General features: G+C 45.0%; 11 non-coding genes across 11 annotated transcripts; all 11 read right to left on the reverse strand.

The window, feature by feature from the left end:
- Positions 1 to 343: 343 nt before the first annotated feature.
- LOC141209278 (U2 spliceosomal RNA) lies at positions 344 to 534 on the reverse strand. Its single transcript, XR_012279477.1, has one exon. It is a non-coding gene; the product is annotated as a U2 spliceosomal RNA (small nuclear RNA).
- A 1120-nt stretch (positions 535 to 1654) lies between these two features.
- Positions 1655 to 1845, reverse strand: LOC141209279 (U2 spliceosomal RNA). Its single transcript, XR_012279478.1, has one exon. It is a non-coding gene; the product is annotated as a U2 spliceosomal RNA (small nuclear RNA).
- A 1120-nt stretch (positions 1846 to 2965) lies between these two features.
- On the reverse strand, positions 2966 to 3156 carry LOC141209280 (U2 spliceosomal RNA). The gene has a single exon (XR_012279479.1). It is a non-coding gene; the product is annotated as a U2 spliceosomal RNA (small nuclear RNA).
- Positions 3157 to 4277: 1121 nt separating this feature from the next.
- LOC141209281 (U2 spliceosomal RNA) lies at positions 4278 to 4468 on the reverse strand. Its single transcript, XR_012279480.1, has one exon. It is a non-coding gene; the product is annotated as a U2 spliceosomal RNA (small nuclear RNA).
- Positions 4469 to 5589: 1121 nt separating this feature from the next.
- LOC141209282 (U2 spliceosomal RNA) lies at positions 5590 to 5780 on the reverse strand. Its single transcript, XR_012279481.1, has one exon. It is a non-coding gene; the product is annotated as a U2 spliceosomal RNA (small nuclear RNA).
- A 1123-nt stretch (positions 5781 to 6903) lies between these two features.
- LOC141209283 (U2 spliceosomal RNA) lies at positions 6904 to 7094 on the reverse strand. The gene has a single exon (XR_012279482.1). It is a non-coding gene; the product is annotated as a U2 spliceosomal RNA (small nuclear RNA).
- Positions 7095 to 8214: 1120 nt separating this feature from the next.
- Positions 8215 to 8405, reverse strand: LOC141209962 (U2 spliceosomal RNA). Its single transcript, XR_012280146.1, has one exon. It is a non-coding gene; the product is annotated as a U2 spliceosomal RNA (small nuclear RNA).
- A 1125-nt stretch (positions 8406 to 9530) lies between these two features.
- LOC141209894 (U2 spliceosomal RNA) lies at positions 9531 to 9721 on the reverse strand. Its single transcript, XR_012280082.1, has one exon. It is a non-coding gene; the product is annotated as a U2 spliceosomal RNA (small nuclear RNA).
- Positions 9722 to 10844: 1123 nt separating this feature from the next.
- LOC141209285 (U2 spliceosomal RNA) lies at positions 10845 to 11035 on the reverse strand. The gene has a single exon (XR_012279484.1). It is a non-coding gene; the product is annotated as a U2 spliceosomal RNA (small nuclear RNA).
- Positions 11036 to 12160: 1125 nt separating this feature from the next.
- LOC141209286 (U2 spliceosomal RNA) lies at positions 12161 to 12351 on the reverse strand. Its single transcript, XR_012279485.1, has one exon. It is a non-coding gene; the product is annotated as a U2 spliceosomal RNA (small nuclear RNA).
- Positions 12352 to 13476: 1125 nt separating this feature from the next.
- On the reverse strand, positions 13477 to 13667 carry LOC141210421 (U2 spliceosomal RNA). Its single transcript, XR_012280589.1, has one exon. It is a non-coding gene; the product is annotated as a U2 spliceosomal RNA (small nuclear RNA).
- Positions 13668 to 14774: the final 1107 nt, after the last annotated feature.

The following is a 14774-nucleotide window of genomic DNA, read 5'->3' on the forward strand; positions in this document are numbered from 1 at the left end:
TGAAAGGTCAATTATATTGTGCAGCTTATCTCACCACCTGTAGTTATTTAGGTGAAAGCTCCAAAATGCTTGCCTAATATCTCTGTTTATCCAAAAGGAAGTATAGAGGGAGAGCTAGATAGATAGCATTGCATTACATTACATTACATGTCAATGCAATGCACAGTTGCTGAAGTTGAACCAAAATGAGCTTGTCATCTGGCTTCTGCAACTTTTAACATGAAAAATCCAATGAGGAGAAGAAAAGCAAAGCCAAAGAGTCCATCCCAAAATCCGACAAACAAGCAAAATGAACAAAAAGCATTGAATTCAATTCTTTCTGATTTTAGAAACTGCATTAAAGAAGGGGTGCACCGGTCCTGGAGATACTGCAATACCAGGTCAATGCGTGGAGTGGACAGAGCAAGCTCTTTTTCCATCTCCCTGTTCTAAAAATCCATTTAATATATGGTCCCCAGATAGGGGACGTATCAGATATTAAACTGATAAGAACAGATACTACACTTGATCTTAGCCAAAAGGCCGAGAAGCGATAACCAGAATTGGTTTCCGACTACGGTGCCACCCAAGGATTCTGAAAAGTCCATTTGTGGAGATGGCCACCTGGACTCCCGTTAAGAAGACATGCTGTCAACCTCTAGATCCCTCACATGCCTGCACTTTTCGGCTTGCTGCTGCTGCAATCCACGCGTTTTAGATCTGCATAACTCCACCTCTTTTAGCACAGTACCCTCAACCCCCGGCTGTTCCCACCCGCCTCAACACCGTTGGAAGGGAGGAGAACCAATTAAGGCGGGGGGGGGGTGGAACGAGCAGCTGTCTACCCTTAGCAGGAGGGTTGCTGATTAATTACCTCTCCTGCTGCTGCTGCTGCTGGCTGTCCAGCAGCAGACTGAAGGTGGCTGCTGCTGTGCGCAGGTATATAAAGGCTCAGAGCCTATTATGACACGCGCAGCCAGCGTTCCATTGCCACATTCCGTCTACTGCAGGCGGGATACCTGGATGGCTGAATGTCACTGAGAAGCTCACAGAGACCGCCATAAGCAACAGTTTAAAAGAATGCCACAGACTAATCAACCAAACTTTTTGGGTTGGTTTCTCTTTTATAGTCTGCAGGCATTAAATGAAAGAAGTCAGTGTTCCAGCAGAGGGAGACAACGTTTCAGAAAAGGCATTGTAGCAAACCAAAAAAGAAATTTTAAGTGCAGCAGAGTAACCAGCTCACATACCTGTTAGCTCAGGTGAGTTTAAAAGGCTGCTGTTGATAACAAGGGCATTTGCTAAATAGATGGTGTGTGTGCAACAATGTACTGAAAGGTCAATTATATTGTGCAGCTTATCTCACCACCTGTAGTTATTTAGGTGAAAGCTCCAAAATGCTTGCCTAATATGTCTGTTTATCCAAAAGGAAGTATAGAGGGAGAGCTAGATAGATAGCATTGCATTACATTACATTACATGGCAATGCAATGCACAGTTGCTGAAGTTGAACCAAAATGAGCTTGTCATCTGGCTTCTGCAACTTTTAACATGAAAATTCCAATGAGGAGAAGAAAAGCAAAGCCAAAGAGTCCATCCCAAAATCCGACAAACAAGCAAAATGAACAAAAAGCATTGAATTCAATTCTTTCTGATTTTAGAAACTGCATTAAAGAAGGGGTGCACCGGTCCTGGAGATACTGCAATACCAGGTCAATGCGTGGAGTGGACAGAGCAAGCTCTTTTTCCATCTCCCTGTTCTAAAAATCCATTTAATATATGGTCCCCAGATAGGGGACGTATCAGATATTAAACTGATAAGAACAGATACTACACTTGATCTTAGCCAAAAGGCCGAGAAGCGATAACCAGAATTGGTTTCCGACTACGGTGCCACCCAAGGATTCTGAAAAGTCCATTTGTGGAGATGGCCACCTGGACTCCCGTTAAGAAGACATGCTGTCAACCTCTAGATCCCTCACATGCCTGCACTTTTCGGCTTGCTGCTGCTGCAATCCACGCGTTTTAGATCTGCATAACTCCACCTCTTTTAGCACAGTACCCTCAACCCCCGGCTGTTCCCACCCGCCTCAACACCGTTGGAAGGGAGGAGAACCAATTACGGCGGGGGGGGGGGTGGAACGAGCAGCTGTCTACCCTTAGCAGGAGGGTTGCTGATTAATTACCTCTCCTGCTGCTGCTGCTGCTGGCTGTCCAGCAGCAGACTGAAGGTGGCTGCTGCTGTGCGCAGGTATATAAAGGCTCAGAGCCTATTATGACACGCGCAGCCAGCGTTCCATTGCCACATTCCGTCTACTGCAGGCGGGATACCTGGATGGCTGAATGTCACTGAGAAGCTCACAGAGACCGCCATAAGCAACAGTTTAAAAGAATGCCACAGACTAATCAACCAAACTTTTGGGTTGGTTTCTCTTTTATAGTCTGCAGGCATTAAATGAAAGAAGTCAGTGTTCCAGCAGAGGGAGACAACGTTTCAGAAAAGGCATTGTAGCAAACCAAAAAAGAAATTTTAAGCGCAGCAGAGTAACCAGCTCACATACCTGTTAGCTCAGGTGAGTTTAAAAGGCTGCTGTTGATAACAAGGGCATTTGCTAAATAGATGGTGTGTGTGCAACAATATACTGAAAGGTCAATTATATTGTGCAGCTTATCTCACCACCTGTAGTTATTTAGGTGAAAGCTCCAAAATGCTTGCCTAATATGTCTGTTTATCCAAAAGGAAGTATAGAGGGAGAGCTAGATAGATAGCATTGCATTACATTACATTACATGGCAATGCAATGCACAGTTGCTGAAGTTGAACCAAAATGAGCTTGTCATCTGGCTTCTGCAACTTTTAACATGAAAAATCCAATGAGGAGAAGAAAAGCAAAGCCAAAGAGTCCATCCCAAAATCCGACAAACAAGCAAAATGAACAAAAAGCATTGAATTCAATTCTTTCTGATTTTAGAAACTGCATTAAAGAAGGGGTGCACCGGTCCTGGAGATACTGCAATACCAGGTCAATGCGTGGAGTGGACAGAGCAAGCTCTTTTTCCATCTCCCTGTTCTAAAAATCCATTTAATATATGGTCCCCAGATAGGGGACGTATCAGATATTAAACTGATAAGAACAGATACTACACTTGATCTTAGCCAAAAGGCCGAGAAGCGATAACCAGAATTGGTTTCCGACTACGGTGCCACCCAAGGATTCTGAAAAGTCCATTTGTGGAGATGGCCACCTGGACTCCCGTTAAGAAGACATGCTGTCAACCTCTAGATCCCTCACATGCCTGCACTTTTCGGCTTGCTGCTGCTGCAATCCACGCGTTTTAGATCTGCATAACTCCATCTCTTTTAGCACAGTACCCTCAACCCCCGGCTGTTCCCACCCGCCTCAACACCGTTGGAAGGGAGGAGAACCAATTAAGGCGGGGGTGGGGGTGGAACGAGCAGCTGTCTACCCTTAGCAGGAGGGTTGCTGATTAATTACCTCTCCTGCTGCTGCTGCTGCTGGCTGTCCAGCAGCAGACTGAAGGTGGCTGCTGCTGTGCGCAGGTATATAAAGGCTCAGAGCCTATTATGACACGCGCAGCCAGCGTTCCATTGCCACATTCCGTCTACTGCAGGCGGGATACCTGGATGGCTGAATGTCACTGAGAAGCTCACAGAGACCGCCATAAGCAACAGTTTAAAAGAATGCCACAGACTAATCAACCAAACTTTTTGGGTTGGTTTCTCTTTTATAGTCTGCAGGCATTAAATGAAAGAAGTCAGTGTTCCAGCAGAGGGAGACAACGTTTCAGAAAAGGCATTGTAGCAAACCAAAAAAGAAATTTTAAGCGCAGCAGAGTAACCAGCTCACATACCTGTTAGCTCAGGTGAGTTTAAAAGGCTGCTGTTGATAACAAGGGCATTTGCTAAATAGATGGTGTGTGTGCAACAATATACTGAAAGGTCAATTATATTGTGCAGCTTATCTCACCACCTGTAGTTATTTAGGTGAAAGCTCCAAAATGCTTGCCTAATATGTCTGTTTATCCAAAAGGAAGTATAGAGGGAGAGCTAGATAGATAGCATTGCATTACATTACATTACATGGCAATGCAATGCACAGTTGCTGAAGTTGAACCAAAATGAGCTTGTCATCTGGCTTCTGCAACTTTTAACATGAAAAATCCAATGAGGAGAAGAAAAGCAAAGCCAAAGAGTCCATCCCAAAATCCGACAAACAAGCAAAATGAACAAAAAGCATTGAATTCAATTCTTTCTGATTTTAGAAACTGCATTAAAGAAGGGGTGCACCGGTCCTGGAGATACTGCAATACCAGGTCAATGCGTGGAGTGGACAGAGCAAGCTCTTTTTCCATCTCCCTGTTCTAAAAATCCATTTAATATATGGTCCCCAGATAGGGGACGTATCAGATATTAAACTGATAAGAACAGATACTACACTTGATCTTAGCCAAAAGGCCGAGAAGCGATAACCAGAATTGGTTTCCGACTACGGTGCCACCCAAGGATTCTGAAAAGTCCATTTGTGGAGATGGCCACCTGGACTCCCGTTAAGAAGACATGCTGTCAACCTCTAGATCCCTCACATGCCTGCACTTTTCGGCTTGCTGCTGCTGCAATCCACGCGTTTTAGATCTGCATAACTCCATCTCTTTTAGCACAGTACCCTCAACCCCCGGCTGTTCCCACCCGCCTCAACACCGTTGGAAGGGAGGAGAACCAATTAAGGCGGGGGTGGGGGTGGAACGAGCAGCTGTCTACCCTTAGCAGGAGGGTTGCTGATTAATTACCTCTCCTGCTGCTGCTGCTGCTGGCTGTCCAGCAGCAGACTGAAGGTGGCTGCTGCTGTGCGCAGGTATATAAAGGCTCAGAGCCTATTATGACACGCGCAGCCAGCGTTCCATTGCCACATTCCGTCTACTGCAGGCGGGATACCTGGATGGCTGAATGTCACTGAGAAGCTCACAGAGACCGCCATAAGCAACAGTTTAAAAGAATGCCACAGACTAATCAACCAAACTTTTTGGGTTGGTTTCTCTTTTATAGTCTGCAGGCATTAAATGAAAGAAGTCAGTGTTCCAGCAGAGGGAGACAACGTTTCAGAAAAGGCATTGTAGCAAACCAAAAAAGAAATTTTAAGCGCAGCAGAGTAACCAGCTCACATACCTGTTAGCTCAGGTGAGTTTAAAAGGCTGCTGTTGATAACAAGGGCATTTGCTAAATAGATGGTGTGTGTGCAACAATATACTGAAAGGTCAATTATATTGTGCAGCTTATCTCACCACCTGTAGTTATTTAGGTGAAAGCTCCAAAATGCTTGCCTAATATGTCTGTTTATCCAAAAGGAAGTATAGAGGGAGAGCTAGATAGATAGCATTGCATTACATTACATTACATGGCAATGCAATGCACAGTTGCTGAAGTTGAACCAAAATGAGCTTGTCATCTGGCTTCTGCAACTTTTAACATGAAAAATCCAATGAGGAGAAGAAAAGCAAAGCCAAAGAGTCCATCCCAATATCCGACAAACAAGCAAAATGAACAAAAAGCATTGAATTCAATTCTTTCTGATTTTAGAAACTGCATTAAAGAAGGGGTGCACCGGTCCTGGAGATACTGCAATACCAGGTCAATGCGTGGAGTGGACAGAGCAAGCTCTTTTTCCATCTCCCTGTTCTAAAAATCCATTTAATATATGGTCCCCAGATAGGGGACGTATCAGATATTAAACTGATAAGAACAGATACTACACTTGATCTTAGCCAAAAGGCCGAGAAGCGATAACCAGAATTGGTTTCCGACTACGGTGCCACCCAAGGATTCTGAAAAGTCCATTTGTGGAGATGGCCACCTGGACTCCCGTTAAGAAGACATGCTGTCAACCTCTAGATCCCTCACATGCCTGCACTTTTCGGCTTGCTGCTGCTGCAATCCACGCGTTTTAGATCTGCATAACTCCACCTCTTTTAGCACAGTACCCTCAACCCCCGGCTGTTCCCACCCGCCTCAACACCGTTGGAAGGGAGGAGAACCAATTAAGGCGGGGGGGGGGGGGTGGAACGAGCAGCTGTCTACCCTTAGCAGGAGGGTTGCTGATTAATTACCTCTCCTGCTGCTGCTGCTGCTGGCTGTCCAGCAGCAGACTGAAGGTGGCTGCTGCTGTGCGCAGGTATATAAAGGCTCAGAGCCTATTATGACACGCGCAGCCAGCGTTCCATTGCCACATTCCGTCTACTGCAGGCGGGATACCTGGATGGCTGAATGTCACTGAGAAGCTCACAGAGACCGCCATAAGCAACAGTTTAAAAGAATGCCACAGACTAATCAACCAAACTTTTTGGGTTGGTTTCTCTTTTATAGTCTGCAGGCATTAAATGAAAGAAGTCAGTGTTCCAGCAGAGGGAGACAACGTTTCAGAAAAGGCATTGTAGCAAACCAAAAAAGAAATTTTAAGCGCAGCAGAGTAACCAGCTCACATACCTGTTAGCTCAGGTGAGTTTAAAAGGCTGCTGTTGATAACAAGGGCATTTGCTAAATAGATGGTGTGTGTGCAACAATATACTGAAAGGTCAATTATATTGTGCAGCTTATCTCACCACCTGTAGTTATTTAGGTGAAAGCTCCAAAATGCTTGCCTAATATGTCTGTTTATCCAAAAGGAAGTATAGAGGGAGAGCTAGATAGATAGCATTGCATTACATTACATTACATGGCAATGCAATGCACAGTTGCTGAAGTTGAACCAAAATGAGCTTGTCATCTGGCTTCTGCAACTTTTAACATGAAAAATCCAATGAGGAGAAGAAAAGCAAAGCCAAAGAGTCCATCCCAAAATCGGACAAACAAGCAAAATGAACAAAAAGCATTGAATTCAATTCTTTCTGATTTTAGAAACTGCATTAAAGAAGGGGTGCACCGGTCCTGGAGATACTGCAATACCAGGTCAATGCGTGGAGTGGACAGAGCAAGCTCTTTTTCCATCTCCCTGTTCTAAAAATCCATTTAATATATGGTCCCCAGATAGGGGACGTATCAGATATTAAACTGATAAGAACAGATACTACACTTGATCTTAGCCAAAAGGCCGAGAAGCGATAACCAGAATTGGTTTCCGACTACGGTGCCACCCAAGGATTCTGAAAAGTCCATTTGTGGAGATGGCCACCTGGACTCCCGTTAAGAAGACATGCTGTCAACCTCTAGATCCCTCACATGCCTGCACTTTTCGGCTTGCTGCTGCTGCAATCCACGCGTTTTAGATCTGCATAACTCCACCTCTTTTAGCACAGTACCCTCAACCCCCGGCTGTTCCCACCCGCCTCAACACCGTTGGAAGGGAGGAGAACCAATTAAGGCGGGGGGGGGGGGGTGGAACGAGCAGCTGTCTACCCTTAGCAGGAGGGTTGCTGATTAATTACCTCTCCTGCTGCTGCTGCTGGCTGTCCAGCAGCAGACTGAAGGTGGCTGCTGCTGTGCGCAGGTATATAAAGGCTCAGAGCCTATTATGACACGCGCAGCCAGCGTTCCATTGCCACATTCCGTCTACTGCAGGCGGGATACCTGGATGGCTGAATGTCACTGAGAAGCTCACAGAGACCGCCATAAGCAACAGTTTAAAAGAATGCCACAGACTAATCAACCAAACTTTTTGGGTTGGTTTCTCTTTTATAGTCTGCAGGCATTAAATGAAAGAAGTCAGTGTTCCAGCAGAGGGAGACAACGTTTCAGAAAAGGCATTGTAGCAAACCAAAAAAGAAATTTTAAGCGCAGCAGAGTAACCAGCTCACATACCTGTTAGCTCAGGTGAGTTTAAAAGGCTGCTGTTGATAACAAGGGCATTTGCTAAATAGATGGTGTGTGTGCAACAATATACTGAAAGGTCAATTATATTGTGCAGCTTATCTCACCACCTGTAGTTATTTAGGTGAAAGCTCCAAAATGCTTGCCTAATATGTCTGTTTATCCAAAAGGAAGTATAGAGGGAGAGCTAGATAGATAGCATTGCATTACATTACATTACATGGCAATGCAATGCACAGTTGCTGAAGTTGAACCAAAATGAGCTTGTCATCTGGCTTCTGCAACTTTTAACATGAAAAATCCAATGAGGAGAAGAAAAGCAAAGCCAAAGAGTCCATCCCAAAATCCGACAAACAAGCAAAATGAACAAAAAGCATTGAATTCAATTCTTTCTGATTTTAGAAACTGCATTAAAGAAGGGGTGCACCGGTCCTGGAGATACTGCAATACCAGGTCAATGCGTGGAGTGGACAGAGCAAGCTCTTTTTCCATCTCCCTGTTCTAAAAATCCATTTAAGATATGGTCCCCAGATAGGGGACGTATCAGATATTAAACTGATAAGAACAGATACTACACTTGATCTTAGCCAAAAGGCCGAGAAGCGATAACCAGAATTGGTTTCCGACTACAGTGCCACCCAAGGATTCTGAAAAGTCCATTTGTGGAGATGGCCACCTGGACTCCCGTTAAGAAGACATGCTGTCAACCTCTAGATCCCTCACATGCCTGCACTTTTCGGCTTGCTGCTGCTGCAATCCACGCGTTTTAGATCTGCATAACTCCACCTCTTTTAGCACAGTACCCTCAACCCCCGGCTGTTCCCACCCGCCTCAACACCGTTGGAAGGGAGGAGAACCAATTAAGGCGGGGGGGGGGGGGGGTGGAACGAGCAGCTGTCTACCCTTAGCAGGAGGGTTGCTGATTAATTACCTCTCCTGCTGCTGCTGCTGCTGGCTGTCCAGCAGCAGACTGAAGGTGGCTGCTGCTGTGCGCAGGTATATAAAGGCTCAGAGCCTATTATGACATGCGCAGCCAGCGTTCCATTGCCACATTCCGTCTACTGCAGGCGGGATACCTGGATGGCTGAATGTCACTGAGAAGCTCACAGAGACCGCCATAAGCAACAGTTTAAAAGAATGCCACAGACTAATCAACCAAACTTTTTGGGTTGGTTTCTCTTTTATAGTCTGCAGGCATTAAATGAAAGAAGTCAGTGTTCCAGCAGAGGGAGACAACGTTTCAGAAAAGGCATTGTAGCAAACCAAAAAAGAAATTTTAAGCGCAGCAGAGTAACCAGCTCACATACCTGTTAGCTCAGGTGAGTTTAAAAGGCTGCTGTTGATAACAAGGGCATTTGCTAAATAGATGGTGTGTGTGCAACAATATACTGAAAGGTCAATTATATTGTGCAGCTTATCTCACCACCTGTAGTTATTTAGGTGAAAGCTCCAAAATGCTTGCCTAATATGTCTGTTTATCCAAAAGGAAGTATAGATGGAGAGCTAGATAGATAGCATTGCATTACATTACATTACATGGCAATGCAATGCACAGTTGCTGAAGTTGAACCAAAATGAGCTTGTCATCTGGCTTCTGCAACTTTTAACATGAAAAATCCAATGAGGAGAAGAAAAGCAAAGCCAAAGAGTCCATCCCAAAATCCGACAAACAAGCAAAATGAACAAAAAGCATTGAATTCAATTCTTTCTGATTTTAGAAACTGCATTAAAGAAGGGGTGCACCGGTCCTGGAGATACTGCAATACCAGGTCAATGCGTGGAGTGGACAGAGCAAGCTCTTTTTCCATCTCCCTGTTTTAAAAATCCATTTAATATATGGTCCCCAGATAGGGGACGTATCAGATATTAAACTGATAAGAACAGATACTACACTTGATCTTAGCCAAAAGGCCGAGAAGCGATAACCAGAATTGGTTTCCGACTACGGTGCCACCCAAGGATTCTGAAAAGTCCATTTGTGGAGATGGCCACCTGGACTCCCGTTAAGAAGACATGCTGTCAACCTCTAGATCCCTCACATGCCTGCACTTTTCGGCTTGCTGCTGCTGCAATCCACGCGTTTTAGATCTGCATAACTCCACCTCTTTTAGCACAGTACCCTCAACCCCCGGCTGTTCCCACCCGCCTCAACACCGTTGGAAGGGAGGAGAACCAATTAAGGCGGGGGGGGGGGGGTGGAACGAGCAGCTGTCTACCCGTAGCAGGAGGGTTGCTGATTAATTACCTCTCCTGCTGCTGCTGCTGCTGGCTGTCCAGCAGCAGACTGAAGGTGGCTGCTGCTGTGCGCAGGTATATAAAGGCTCAGAGCCTATTATGACACGCGCAGCCAGCGTTCCATTGCCACATTCCGTCTACTGCAGGCGGGATACCTGGATGGCTGAATGTCACTGAGAAGCTCACAGAGACCGCCATAAGCAACAGTTTAAAAGAATGCCACAGACTAATCAACCAAACTTTTTGGGTTGGTTTCTCTTTTATAGTCTGCAGGCATTAAATGAAAGAAGTCAGTGTTCCAGCAGAGGGAGACAACGTTTCAGAAAAGGCATTGTAGCAAACCAAAAAAGATATTTTAAGCGCAGCAGAGTAACCAGCTCACATACCTGTTAGCTCAGGTGAGTTTAAAAGGCTGCTGTTGATAACAAGGGCATTTGCTAAATAGATGGTGTGTGTGCAACAATATACTGAAAGGTCAATTATATTGTGCAGCTTATCTCACCACCTGTAGTTATTTAGGTGAAAGCTCCAAAATGCTTGCCTAATATGTCTGTTTATCCAAAAGGAAGTATAGAGGGAGAGCTAGATAGATAGCATTGCATTACATTACATTACATGGCAATGCAATGCACAGTTGCTGAAGTTGAACCAAAATGAGCTTGTCATCTGGCTTCTGCAACTTTTAACATGAAAAATCCAATGAGGAGAAGAAAAGCAAAGCCAAAGAGTCCATCCCAAAATCCGACAAACAAGCAAAATGAACAAAAAGCATTGAATTCAATTCTTTCTGATTTTAGAAACTGCATTAAAGAAGGGGTGCACCGGTCCTGGAGATACTGCAATACCAGGTCAATGCGTGGAGTGGACAGAGCAAGCTCTTTTTCCATCTCCCTGTTCTAAAAATCCATTTAATATATGGTCCCCAGATAGGGGACGTATCAGATATTAAACTGATAAGAACAGATACTACACTTGATCTTAGCCAAAAGGCCGAGAAGCGATAACCAGAATTGGTTTCCGACTACGGTGCCACCCAAGGATTCTGAAAAGTCCATTTGTGGAGATGGCCACCTGGACTCCCGTTAAGAAGACATGCTGTCAACCTCTAGATCCCTCACATGCCTGCACTTTTCGGCTTGCTGCTGCTGCAATCCACGCGTTTTAGATCTGCATAACTCCACCTCTTTTAGCACAGTACCCTCAACCCCCGGCTGTTCCCACCCGCCTCAACACCGTTGGAAGGGAGGAGAACCAATTAAGGCGGGGGGGGGGGTGGGTGGAACGAGCAGCTGTCTACCCGTAGCAGGAGGGTTGCTGATTAATTACCTCTCCTGCTGCTGCTGCTGCTGGCTGTCCAGCAGCAGACTGAAGGTGGCTGCTGCTGTGCGCAGGTATATAAAGGCTCAGAGCCTATTATGACACGCGCAGCCAGCGTTCCATTGCCACATTCCGTCTACTGCAGGCGGGATACCTGGATGGCTGAATGTCACTGAGAAGCTCACAGAGACCGCCATAAGCAACAGTTTAAAAGAATGCCACAGACTAATCAACCAAACTTTTTGGGTTGGTTTCTCTTTTATAGTCTGCAGGCATTAAATGAAAGAAGTCAGTGTTCCAGCAGAGGGAGACAACGTTTCAGAAAAGGCATTGTAGCAAACCAAAAAAGAAATTTTAAGCGCAGCAGAGTAACCAGCTCACATACCTGTTAGCTCAGGTGAGTTTAAAAGGCTGCTGTTGATAACAAGGGCATTTGCTAAATAGATGGTGTGTGTGCAACAATATACTGAAAGGTCAATTATATTGTGCAGCTTATCTCACCACCTGTAGTTATTTAGGTGAAAGCTCCAAAATGCTTGCCTAATATGTCTGTTTATCCAAAAGGAAGTATAGATGGAGAGCTAGATAGATAGCATTGCATTACATTACATTACATGGCAATGCAATGCACAGTTGCTGAAGTTGAACCAAAATGAGCTTGTCATCTGGCTTCTGCAACTTTTAACATGAAAAATCCAATGAGGAGAAGAAAAGCAAAGCCAAAGAGTCCATCCCAAAATCCGACAAACAAGCAAAATGAACAAAAAGCATTGAATTCAATTCTTTCTGATTTTAGAAACTGCATTAAAGAAGGGGTGCACCGGTCCTGGAGATACTGCAATACCAGGTCAATGCGTGGAGTGGACAGAGCAAGCTCTTTTTCCATCTCCCTGTTCTAAAAATCCATTTAATATATGGTCCCCAGATAGGGGACGTATCAGATATTAAACTGATAAGAACAGATACTACACTTGATCTTAGCCAAAAGGCCGAGAAGCGATAACCAGAATTGGTTTCCGACTACGGTGCCACCCAAGGATTCTGAAAAGTCCATTTGTGGAGATGGCCACCTGGACTCCCGTTAAGAAGACATGCTGTCAACCTCTAGATCCCTCACATGCCTGCACTTTTCGGCTTGCTGCTGCTGCAATCCACGCGTTTTAGATCTGCATAACTCCACCTCTTTTAGCACAGTACCCTCAACCCCCGGCTGTTCCCACCCGCCTCAACACCGTTGGAAGGGAGGAGAACCAATTAAGGCGGGGGGGGGGGGGGGTGGAACGAGCAGCTGTCTACCCGTAGCAGGAGGGTTGCTGATTAATTACCTCTCCTGCTGCTGCTGCTGCTGGCTGTCCAGCAGCAGACTGAAGGTGGCTGCTGCTGTGCGCAGGTATATAAAGGCTCAGAGCCTATTATGACACGCGCAGACAGCGTTCCATTGCCACATTCCGTCTACTGCAGGCGGGATACCTGGATGGCTGAATGTCACTGAGAAGCTCACAGAGACCGCCATAAGCAACAGTTTAAAAGAATGCCACAGACTAATCAACCAAACTTTTTGGGTTGGTTTCTCTTTTATAGTCTGCAGGCATTAAATGAAAGAAGTCAGTGTTCCAGCAGAGGGAGACAACGTTTCAGAAAAGGCATTGTAGCAAACCAAAAAAGAAATTTTAAGTGCAGCAGAGTAACCAGCTCACATACCTGTTAGCTCACGTGAGTTTAAAAGGCTGCTGTTGATAACAAGGGCATTTGCTAAATAGATGGTGTGTGTGCAACAATATACTGAAAGGTCAATTATATTGTGCAGCTTATCTCACCACCTGTAGTTATTTAGGTGAAAGCTCCAAAATGCTTGCCTAATATGTCTGTTTATCCAAAAGGAAGTATAGAGGGAGAGCTAGATAGATAGCATTGCATTACATTACATTACATGGCAATGCAATGCACAGTTGCTGAAGTTGAACCAAAATGAGCTTGTCATCTGGCTTCTGCAACTTTTAACATGAAAAATCCAATGAGGAGAAGAAAAGCAAAGCCAAAGAGTCCATCCCAAAATCGGACAAACAAGCAAAATGAACAAAAAGCATTGAATTCAATTCTTTCTGATTTTAGAAACTGCATTAAAGAAGGGGTGCACCGGTCCTGGAGATACTGCAATACCAGGTCAATGCGTGGAGTGGACAGATCAAGCTCTTTTTCCATCTCCCTGTTCTAAAAATCCATTTAATATATGGTCCCCAGATAGGGGACGTATCAGATATTAAACTGATAAGAACAGATACTACACTTGATCTTAGCCAAAAGGCCGAGAAGCGATAACCAGAATTGGTTTCCGACTACGGTGCCACCCAAGGATTCTGAAAAGTCCATTTGTGGAGATGGCCACCTGGACTCCCGTTAAGAAGACATGCTGTCAACCTCTAGATCCCTCACATGCCTGCACTTTTCGGCTTGCTGCTGCTGCAATCCACGCGTTTTAGATCTGCATAACTCCACCTCTTTTAGCACAGTACCCTCAACCCCCGGCTGTTCCCACCCGCCTCAACACCGTTGGAAGGGAGGAGAACCAATTAAGGCGGGGGGGGGGGGGTGGAACGAGCAGCTGTCTACCCTTAGCAGGAGGGTTGCTGATTAATTACCTCTCCTGCTGCTGCTGCTGCTGGCTGTCCAGCAGCAGACTGAAGGTGGCTGCTGCTGTGCGCAGGTATATAAAGGCTCAGAGCCTATTATGACACGCGCAGCCAGCGTTCCATTGCCACATTCCGTCTACTGCAGGCGGGATACCTGGATGGCTGAATGTCACTGAGAAGCTCACAGAGACCGCCATAAGCAACAGTTTAAAAGAATGCCACAGACTAATCAACCAAACTTTTTGGGTTGGTTTCTCTTTTATAGTCTGCAGGCATTAAATGAAAGAAGTCAGTGTTCCAGCAGAGGGAGACAACGTTTCAGAAAAGGCATTGTAGCAAACCAAAAAAGAAATTTTAAGCGCAGCAGAGTAACCAGCTCACATACCTGTTAGCTCAGGTGAGTTTAAAAGGCTGCTGTTGATAACAAGGGCATTTGCTAAATAGATGGTGTGTGTGCAACAATATACTGAAAGGTCAATTATATTGTGCAGCTTATCTCACCACCTGTAGTTATTTAGGTGAAAGCTCCAAAATGCTTGCCTAATATCTCTGTTTATCCAAAAGGAAGTATAGAGGGAGAGCTAGATAGATAGCATTGCATTACATTACATTACATGTCAATGCAATGCACAGTTGCTGAAGTTGAACCAAAATGAGCTTGTCATCTGGCTTCTGCAACTTTTAACATGAAAAATCCAATGAGGAGAAGAAAAGCAAAGCCAAAGAGTCCATCCCAAAATCGGACAAACAAGCAAAATGAACAAAAAGCATTGAATTCAATTCTTTCTGATTTT

Source organism: Phyllobates terribilis, unplaced genomic scaffold (assembly GCF_046119375.1).
Source record: "Phyllobates terribilis strain yellow unplaced genomic scaffold, ASM4611937v1 Scaffold_169__1_contigs__length_4117513, whole genome shotgun sequence".
Lineage (NCBI taxonomy): Eukaryota > Metazoa > Chordata > Amphibia > Anura > Dendrobatidae > Phyllobates > Phyllobates terribilis.